Raw genomic sequence first — 10,855 nt, 5'->3', positions numbered from 1 at the left:
ACTCTTTTGACAGCGCCAACCTTCCCTGTTCATCGCGGTGTGTGTCGGTATCACCTTGGCTTTGCCCCATTGTGAATCTTTAGACATCGCCCCCCCCCCGCTTTTAGAATTCCACCAGGGAATTTGCCGTCCACTGTCCTTTAATGGGCAAGTGATTCCACAAATTCACAACGGTCTGGGTGAAAACGTTTTTTTCTTCTCTCAGTTTTAATGGCCGCCCCTTATCTGGCTGTTTCCCCTGGTTCGGGACTCCTCTAACATGGGAACATTTTTCCTGGATCTAGCGTTGCACAGATAAATGCCTTTTCTAATGAAGTGTATAGTTGTTTCCTATACAATTCCCCCTGCGATCTTCGTAGAATTCCGTGAATTCAACCCCGGTCCTTTTCCATCTGTCTCTCAGGAACAGTCCCGCTATCCCGGGTATGTCCACCGGGTCGTGCACCTACTCGGCCTCCCTCCAACAGCAAGGTGATGTCCCTTCCTCAATTATGAGACAAAACTGTAAACCCAATACTCCGAAATTTGGTCTCACAGTGTACCCTGCAAAACTACAGAAGGTACTCCTTACTCCTATACTCAACTCCTCTCGCTATAGAGGCCCATATCCATTAGCTTTCTTCGCTACCTGCTGACCTGCATGTTTACTTTCAGTGACTGATGTAACAAGGATACCCAGGTCCTCATTGCACTTTTCCTTTTTCCTAAATCTGAAACCATTGCGATAATACACTGCCTCCTTGTTCTTTGCCAGCCAAAATGGATAACCTCAAATTTATCTACATATATACTGCATTCTGCCCACTCACTCAACCTGTCCAAGTAACCCCCTTGCAAGCCTCCTAGCATCAGCTTCCGGCAGGTTTTGACACTGCCACTCCCTTTTGTGTCCTCTGCAAATGTGCCCTTGTTACTTTTAATTAGTTGGGGAACCCCAGTCCCGTTTATATAAAGGGGGAGTGGGTCAAGATCTGTCAAAATTCCACTGAGCGTGCATGATTTCTGAAGATCTCTCCTGGTCTGGAACCCTGATGCAATTATTAAGAAAGCACATCAGCGATGCTACTTCCTGATGAAGATTACGGATGAGTCGGTCTGTTTTAGTCCCGCAAGGAGGACTCTCTCTAATCTTCGACCGATTGCCCAATAGAGGCACAATAGAGAGAGGTGGGAATAGACCTGTCATGAGGTGAAGGGTACATAAACCGAAATATAGACCTGCAAAGCTCCAGCGTTTAGGAGAATAACATAATTTCCCACACAGCCATCAAGCGATTCCACTCAACTGAGATACAAACTCTGACATTAGTCAGAGACCATTCAAAACTGATATTATTACTCACTCATGTGGTCATACAATAACTTATAATAATGGTATATGGACACACTGATGTATTCAGGCCTACTATATTCTTTTGTGCATGAAGCCAAAGCAAGATGTCCATGTCCTATCTGCGCACACATGACAATACCATTTGCTTGAATTCTTAACTCATTAATATATATTGTAAATAGTTTGCTTGCCCAGCACCGAGCCCTATGGCCTACTCCACTCTCCACTGCCTGCCATTACTGACAGGTACCCTACTCTGTTTCCGGCTGTCAAACATTCCCTATCCCTGTCAAATCCTACCACCTCTACCATGTGCTCTAATTTTGCCCACATATTGCCTGTGTGGGAACCATTATCAAAGGCCTTTCTGAACAGTTCAGATACCACTACATCCATTGACTCTCCTTCATCCCATTTAGCCTGTCACAACCTCAAAAAATTCCAGAAGATTAGTCAAGCTGGATTTCCCTTCATAAATCCTGCATGCGACTTGGACCAATCATTTTACTGCTAGCCAAATGCCCCTTCTTTATTACCTCTTTAATAATTGACTCCATCATCTCCCCACCACCCGCATGTCAGGCTTAACTGTGCTAATAATCCCACATTTTCCCGCTTGCTCCTTTCTTGAAAAGTGGGGTAACATTAGCTACCCTCCAATCTACAGGAATTATCCTGAATCTATAGAACAACATTGGGAAATGAGGACCATGTGTCCCCCGATTTCTGAGAGCCCCACCTCCTTTGAGTACCCCTGGGATTCAGTCCCATCAGGTCCCGGGTATTTACAATCCTTCTAGTCCCATTAGGCCCTACCACATACCATTTCTCGCCTAATGCAAATTTATTTCACTTCCTCGTCTCTCACTAGATCCTCTGTCCGCTAGTACTCTGGTAGATTTTTTTGTGTCTTCCTTAGTGAAGACAGAACCAAAGTACCCTGTTCAACTCTTCAGTCCGTTTTGCCTTGTTCCCCAAAGTAATTTCCACCTGTTTCTGCCTTCAGGGACCCACATTGTGTCTTTAATAATCTTTTGCTCTTACCATATCTAGAAACGTTTTTTACTATTACTTCTTTATAGTTTGGCGAGCTTACCTTCATACTTCATCTTTGTCACCACCGTATTGCCTTTTTGTTACCTTCTGTTGTCCTTTGAAAGTTCCCAATCCTCTGGCTTTCCCGCTGCTCTTTTGCTATGTTATAACCCCTTTTGATTTAGTTTTATACCCGTCCCTAACTTACCATTGATCAGCCACGCGTGCTCTTCTTACGCCCTTACGAATCTTTCTTCCTCTTTGAACTAAAGGATCCGGCATCTTCGGATTATGCCCAGCAATTTTTGCCATTGCTGTTCCACCGTCATTCCCCCTCGGCTGCTTTTTCCAGTTTACCTTGGCGCAGCGCCTTTCTCATGGCCTTAATATTCCCTTATGGTTTCAACGCTGCAACCGACACTTCCGATTTAACCTTCTCCCTCTCAACATAAAAGATTAAAACCCATATCAGAGGATGATCACTACCTCCTAGCGGTTCCTTTGTCTTGAGTTTCCCTTATTTAAATCAGGTTGATTAGACCAAACACTAACATCACAGAAGATTTGCCTTCGCTCGGGTAGGTGGCTACAAATACAAGCTGCTCTACGCACCATCCATCTCTACAAACGCCTTTTCTTGCGGTCCAGAACCAACTGATTTTCCCAGTCTAACTGCATATTGAAATCTCCCATAACCACAGTGGCATGCCTTTGTTACATGCCAATTTTAACTCCTCTGCAAAACTTGCACCCGATATCCAGGCTCACTGTTTGGGGGGCCTGTAGGTAACTCCCATTAGGGTCTTCTTACCTTTACAATTCCTCAATTCTATCCCCAGCGACTATATTATATATTTATATTACATATTTACAGTACATACCATCATATATTTATATTATATTTACATAAACCACAGACTATAATTTATATGCGTTAGCAATTAGTTAAGTTACATATTGAGTTTTATTTGCACTGCAATATATATGTTGCTTAAGTGAAGTGGCAAGTTTTGGTGTGGTTATTTTTTGTTCCGCTTGCCTTGGAAGTGTCTGTGGCACTTTGTTTATGGTGCAGCAAAATTGGAACTTCATTTTCTACCTTACAATTGTATTTATAGAATTCCTATATTGTGTTATTTTCCTTTTGTCAATATACTTGATTTTGTACTCGCGATGTGGGTTTCATAAAAGATGGTGCTACATTGAAATGGTACAAAAAGTGGTTATTGTAGAGACGTTTATTACTTTACAGTGTTCTGTGTTGGGGGTCTGGCACACCCTTTTCTTCTCCCACCTTCCTGCTGTCTTGGAGAACCTGGTTGACGACTCATCCGTCTGTGGCACATGACACGCTGCAACTGTGTTTAAATTTATATCCCTAACCCCACTGAAATTGCCAACTGTTACCTTAAACCTATGCTCACTGGTTTTTTAGCGGGTAGGGGGGGGGGAGGGGGGGGTTCCTTTTACCACTCTATCCAGACTTAGTACTTTTTTTAATACCTCTTTTAGACTCTCCCTCACCCCTTCCATCCTCTCGCGGTCTCCTCTGCCCTGCGTTATCCCTGAGGACACACACCCAACCGATCTAGTCTATACTACGAAGCCGTTCCAGCCCTGCCGTAACTAGTGAACTTTCCTCTGCACCCTCTCCCAAAGATCATTTGTCCCTCTGCACCCTCCTCAGATCATATCTACTTCTACTGATGACTATGTGACAGTGGCCCCAACTGTAGCCTAAATCAATATTTTGTCAACTTGCATCATAACCTCCTCTTCTCATATCCATCTTGAGTAATAAAAGCAATATCCTACATTTCTCCACCACTGGCTGTACGTTGTACTGCGGTGTTTCATGATTCTGGGCTAATGGACGACCCAAATTCCCTCTGTTCATCCTTGCTACATAGCGGCCCTTCCATTAATTGGCCATCTCGCTACCCTTATTAGTCTACTCATAAAGCTTCATCCTGCAATATTCATCCGTATTACATTCGATATTTGCGACATGCATTGCCCATCTTACCAAATAAACTCCATATTATTGTCCTGTGGCTTGAATCTCCCTTTTTCACCAGCAACAAACATCACATTTCTTATCATTCTGTTGAACCTGCAAGTCATATACATCCTGTGCACTTGATGTGCAGTTCTATGGACTTAAGATGCAGATAATAGCTATAGGATCAACTATCGTTTTTTGGTCGTAAATGTCAGCACCTTTACATAATTTTGGCATTTTTAGTGCCTCCTGAATGGTAGCACAGAGTTGTACCTATAGCATATATTTTTAGGCATGCCTGGCAGCCTGTCGCCTGAACGTGACCTCAATGTGTAGGAAGGACTGCAGATGCTAGGTTACACTGGGAATCAAGATAGACACAACTTGCTGGAGCAACCAGTTGGGACAGGCCAGCATCTCTGGATTGATTAAATGGGTGACGGTTCGGTTCTGAACCAATCTGCTTACTGTTTTGTTTTTTTTTTTGCCTCACGCATGACGTTTGTTCAATAAAAATATGCCCTTTTGCTTATGACTTAAGACCATCTTTTGTTCCAACGTGGTAATTTTCTCACTCTGCTCTGCCTTTTTACTTCATTTGACCTGTGTCTGCCAGTGATCAACTCATCTATCCATTACTCCTTTCTATCATGATTTCCAATTGCGCGGGGGCCATGCGTCACAATTTTTCCATCCTCTCTCTGCATGGTAGTCACGATCTGAAGAACACACCACATATACACGGGAGCATCCAGAGTGCAATAGCTGATTGTATGCATAGTTGGGCTTTGGTGGAGGATTCACTGGTTTTTGTTTCTGAGAATTGTTTTCAGATTGGAAGGCCTGTGACCAGTTAGTGTGCTGTGGGGAAATATGTTCTGGATCCACTGTTGTTTGGCAATCTGTAGTAATGATTTGGCAGAGAATATATGTGGCATGATTAGTATATTAAGGATGGACATCGAGGAATTGTGGGTGGACAATGAAGAGGCTGTCCTAAGATTACAAATACAAATTTGAATTTTATTAGTGCAAGTGCAATGTGATGCATTTTGGGAAGTTCCACCTGGCTGTATTTCCCAGTAACTGTAGGGCACTGGGGGGGGATAGGGGGTCTGGACCAGTGAGACAGGTCCTTGAAGTCGCCATGCCAATGCTGGCTACAAGTTGGTAAAGAAACATCTGGCATTTTTTGCCTATATTGATGGGGGCATTGAGTTCGAAGCGTTGAGAAATCCGTCTTAACTGTAGAGAATGTTGGTGAGTACTGCACTGGAAGTTCTTGGTCACCATGTGGAAGGATGAGATTAAGTTGGACGGGAGAGGGTGCCACAAGATGTTCACTGTATGTTGCAGAAGTGATGACGGGGTGATTTTTCAAGGAGAGACTGTATAGGTGAAGTCTGTTTCCTTTAGAGCAAAGGACACATGACTCCTGTACTCTTGACACCTTTCCTGTCCACCCAACGTTCAATGTAGATTCCAACTTTGCCGGGTCCACCCCTATACCCTACATTTGATCACTTGTGGGAGATTACCCTCTATCATAGAAGGGCACCCTTCCTGGCAAACCGGCGGTCCTGTTTGATCTGACAGCATCTGGGGAGAAAATGTGTTTACAGTGTTGTACAATCCCGGACAGTAAATGGTACAGTAGCCTTTCAGACTCTTGACCTGAAGCCTCTCTGAAAACTCGATCATTCATGTTCATTACTAGAAATGTTATCAGAAGCAAGAAACGCAGTCATGTCAGTTGAAATGGCAACGAAGGTGAAAGAAGGGCTGTAATCCAGAGTGCCCAAGCTAGAACATTGATAGATATGTGGAATATAGGTGTTTTAAATTACCACCGGAGGGGAGGGTCTATTAACACAACAGTGTGGGAACAACTGCTCCCATGATTGAGCAACGCACTTCTCAAAACAATCTACCTCAGCAATTCTCAACCTGTGAGGCACACCTTTGGAAGGTTGCATGCAATTCAATTTGTAAAATTTGTGATAATGCGGCTGCAATACTATTGAAAAAAACCCACATTTGCAAAAAAGCAAAAGAAGGTTCCAACATATAGAATTCTCCAAGCTCGCAGAGTTATACATTTTGTTCACTATAATCCACAAATAGAGTCAATTATTTTACAAGGATATAACATCAATTCGTCACACCTCACCATGTCTATATAGGGCCTGAAAAGCCGCAACGCTGTAGAACACAGTTCTGGCCATCAAGATTATTCAGATAGCCACAAAACAGGTAATCGGGCATCGAGGCAATACCATGCGATGTTTGTCGCGGACTTGATCAATGTGAGATCCTCGTTGTTTGTCCAATTTTCCTTGGCAGTTCCGGACGGACAAATGGGCGTTTATTTTCGCGGAACTCCGTATCGACCTACAAAAAAACACACGGGTCCCTGTGCTGTCGCTGGACACCAAACAGAGTGCACAATGTTCTCTGTACTAAGAAAGGGCAGTTGAACATGAAGTTTTAACGACTCCTCGTTTTATTTTAACCCTGCTTCCCCAACATCAGGAATGGCCATACCTATAGTCCCCAGGCAATGGACCATAACGCCGACATGCGTAAACATGCAAAAGTCTTGTGGTCTCGTGTAACAATGGGGGGGCCCTGAATACTATTATAGTGTGCGGGTAGCAATCCGCACGGATTCTCGCGGCGCTCTGCTGACATCTACAGTCGCATGCTGAGCTCGCGGACACGCTTGAATGACAAGGAAGCGCGCCTAAAGTACTTGTCAAAGGTTCAAGCTGCGCAGTATACCGCAACTATGCATAAGGAACTAAATCTAGACCCGTGCGCATGCTGTCCAAAATCGAGTAGGGCAGATGACACGGTAGAAGAGTAAATGTGATTCCGTAGCACCTGCGCTCTGAGTGGTCAATTGTGTGGTTGTACGCCACATGCACTTTTCGTGGTCAGACTCCACCACTCGGGTCACTTAGAGAAAAAGTGAACACACGGGCCTTGGAAGGACAAGGTTATTAGGTATTCGCACAGAATCTGGTCTATATTCATGAGTTGCCTGTCCTGGCGATAGTGTTCGTAGGCCAAATGTAATCATGGGTCAACGGTGCAACCACGCTGTCACGGCTGTCACGAGTCATCTAAACAATTCCAGTGGCCCCCATTGACACAAGGTGAAGGTATGGAGCGAAAACAGTATACTGAAAGTGTCATATAACAAAGCATGACATCAAACACAAAAAGAAGGTTGGACATGGAAGGATACAGCCGAATCACAAGCTGAAGAAAGTGGAAACGTATTGCGTGGAAAAAATCTGAAACAAAAAAAACCCTATCACCATAAAAGTGGAAAAAAAGGCAGTAAAACACGAAGAAAATCAAAGAGTCAAGTATTAAGGGAGAAAGCAAACAGAAACGTAATGACCGCGGATCGTACTAAATAAGAAGAACGAGGTATCGGGTGAAAAAAACGGAGAATTAGGACTAGAGTAGAGAGAATTAGTATGAGGCTCGGCCCTGATCTTTTGGACAATCCAAACCTTAAGTGAGCCAAAACTCTGAGACGAATACCGAAACCAGTCGAAAAGGCGGGGGAAGTACTACAAGGTGACGTCCAAACATCCTTGTAGTAGCTCAGTAGCCGCACGGACGCTCGCGAATATGCAAAACAGTTCTAATCATTCTGTTGTCTATGTTAGCTTTTCAGACCGTATTTTTTTTGCTTTCACCAAAGGATAGTCACCATGCTAGATAGAATACTCGGTGTAAAGAGAAGGAAGGGGCTGATTCCTGGGGTGCATGCGAGTAGCTGCTTTACAAAAAAAATCCTCAGATGCTGCAGGAGTGTGTAATGACTGCGGAGGTTCCTGAAAAATGACGGCGTAATCAAAAGGTTTCTCAAGACGGGTAACGAGAGAGCTAGCACTGTAAGTTATAACAGCAGCTGTTGAATGTAAGTGAAACGGTATAGCCAAATAACTGGAACCAGTTCCGGGGAAAGCGAATCTCATCAAATCACAAATCACGATATATACGCTCACTACCCTGGGGTGTTACTTGAGGTAACAAGTAATCGATGTTAATAATGCGAGTGCAGTTGGACGAGAAAGGCTCTACTAATTCTCATGACAGGAACCTGCTCCATATAGGTAACAGGCAAGAGGGGAATCAAGGGGCAAAGTGGTCAATTAGTAGGGTCCAAAATAATAAAAAATATAAAACAGTGAAAGTAACAGTGTAGACGGTCGGTGTTGGTTTCCCCATTTTTGGTTATGCCTGTCAGAGTAATGTGATTATGGAGGTTCTTTGTACGAATTTTGGTTGTTTTTATAAAACATGTTTATTTAATGCATGCTTAATGTAGGTTACATGATAGGGGTTTATGATTTATGCCCAAACATTAGCTCTGGTAAGAAGACTCTGGAGCCTGCAGATGACTCAGCATGGGTCGGGGATTAAAGGGCCAAAATCATGAATGGAATTCAAGCTATAGGCAGTGGGGAACCATACCATAATGGGGCATGCAATGATAGTCTAATACGATAGAATTTGTGAGTGCAGTGGGATAACGCAAGATCTTGTCAGTACATTGTAGTTAGGACGGTAAGGGGTCAGGACGGGTCATTATGGCTTTTAACAAACAAACTGACTACTAAAAAAGGCGTACCAAAGGCATTCAAGAGCGGAGAGGTTACAAGAATTAGAAGAAAAAAAATATTGGGGGGGGGGATCAGTTAGTGAAAATGATACGAGCTAGGTGGAAAGATTGATCGAAAGCAGATTGTTTACTGTGTGATAGAGGGACGCTGAGTGGATTCATGCGGTGACCTTAAGATAAAAATATCGCCATCATTATTAGGTTAAAAAAAGGGATGCAGGTCCTATAGACAAGATGAATTTATGCGCGAGTTGGAGGAGGATAAACTTAAAAGGAGGACCTCAAATAGCAATAAGCTCGTGGATTACTACCATTACCCCGGCTACTACTCCTGAGTAGAAATAGGAAGGTGACTATTGCAGATTGCCTACATGGCTTGAAATAAGTCGGTGCAAGGAGGGAGGGATTCAAAATTTTGTGTAGGGGCATTCGAACCAGTGTCTGGGGGGAGGGGGGGACCAGTAAAACACAGGACGGTTTGCACCCTGGGCTGGAATGGAAAACCAATTGTACTTTGGGGGTAGGGCAAAGACTAGTATTAAACTCAACATGTAAGAGCAGCAAGCAGAGATAGAGTAGAGAGCGACGACGACAAGTAGAGAGTAGTGAGGCTAAACGTAGTATCAGGATGAAAAGGGCAGTGTTAAGAGTCAGACGCCAGCGTAGATTAAGAGGGCAAGCCATCATGTGTTATACCAGTGTGTAGTTATGGTCTTATAAGTTAGGGCGACCGCAGTGTTTGTTACTGTCGTGGGGAGGCATGTAAAACTCTGGGCAGGGGGAGGGTATAAGAGCAGAGCGGCAGGGGGTGTAAAATTCAGGATGAAGCATTAATTGTAGCAATGTGGAAAGGAAAAAAGGACAGGCAGACAAAACCAGGGCAAAAATCAAAAAGGCCACTGTTTCAACATAATTTGTAAAATGGGAGGGTATACAGGCCTGTAAAACTAGAGCGATGAAGGCTCTTCGTGTCTAAAGTTCAAGGAGCTACTCGTAATAAGGTGGATGAGGTGACCGTTGCAGATAGCCATTACAGTTTAAGGATTACAGTTGGGATCACGGAGGGACCAGGGCTCCAGGGTGGCACCAAGGCTGGGAGCGTGACCATCCAGGGATATTCAATAGCCAGGAGGGATAGAGAGAGAACGGAAAAAGGAGTGGGGTGCCGTTGCTGCTGGTTAGAGAGGTGATTAACGCAATGGAAAGGAAAGAACATTAGTTTGGGGATGTGGAATCGGTATGGGTAGAGCGAGTGAAATCCACTAAGGGGCAGAAACGCTGGGGTATGTTGTGTGACAGGCCACCTTATAGTAGTTAGTGAAGTTGGAGACGGTATCTATCAAACAGGAAATTAGAAATGCGTTGTTGTGACAACGTCTGCTAGACAACGAGTTTATAATGGGTGACTTCAATCTACATATTGATTGGAGGGAATCAAATTTGGCAGTGGGTGACGAGGAAGAGGATTTCCTTGGAATGTAATGCGAAGTATTTATCTAAATCAACAGTAGAGGAACCAACGAGAGAGCAGGCTATTCTTAGACTGGGTATGAGTAACGAGGAAGGGTTAGTTAGCAGTCTTGTTGTACGTGCCCCCTTGTGCAAGAGTGACCATGAATATGGTGGAGTTCTTCATTAGGATGGGAGAGTGACATTGGTAAGTCAGGAACAATGGTTCTTCTGAACTTAAAGAAAGGTGCTAACTTTGAGGGTATAAGACGTGAAGTGGCCAAGATTGACTGGCAAATTAAGTCTAAAAGGGTTGACGGTGGATAGGCAATGGAAGACATTTAAATACTGCATGGTGAACTACAAAAATTGTTCATCCCAGTTTGGCAATAAT

The sequence above is a fragment of the Leucoraja erinacea genome, unplaced genomic scaffold (assembly GCF_028641065.1).
Source record: "Leucoraja erinacea ecotype New England unplaced genomic scaffold, Leri_hhj_1 Leri_567S, whole genome shotgun sequence".
Lineage (NCBI taxonomy): Eukaryota > Metazoa > Chordata > Chondrichthyes > Rajiformes > Rajidae > Leucoraja > Leucoraja erinaceus.
Note: the sequence above shows the minus strand (reverse complement) of the source record.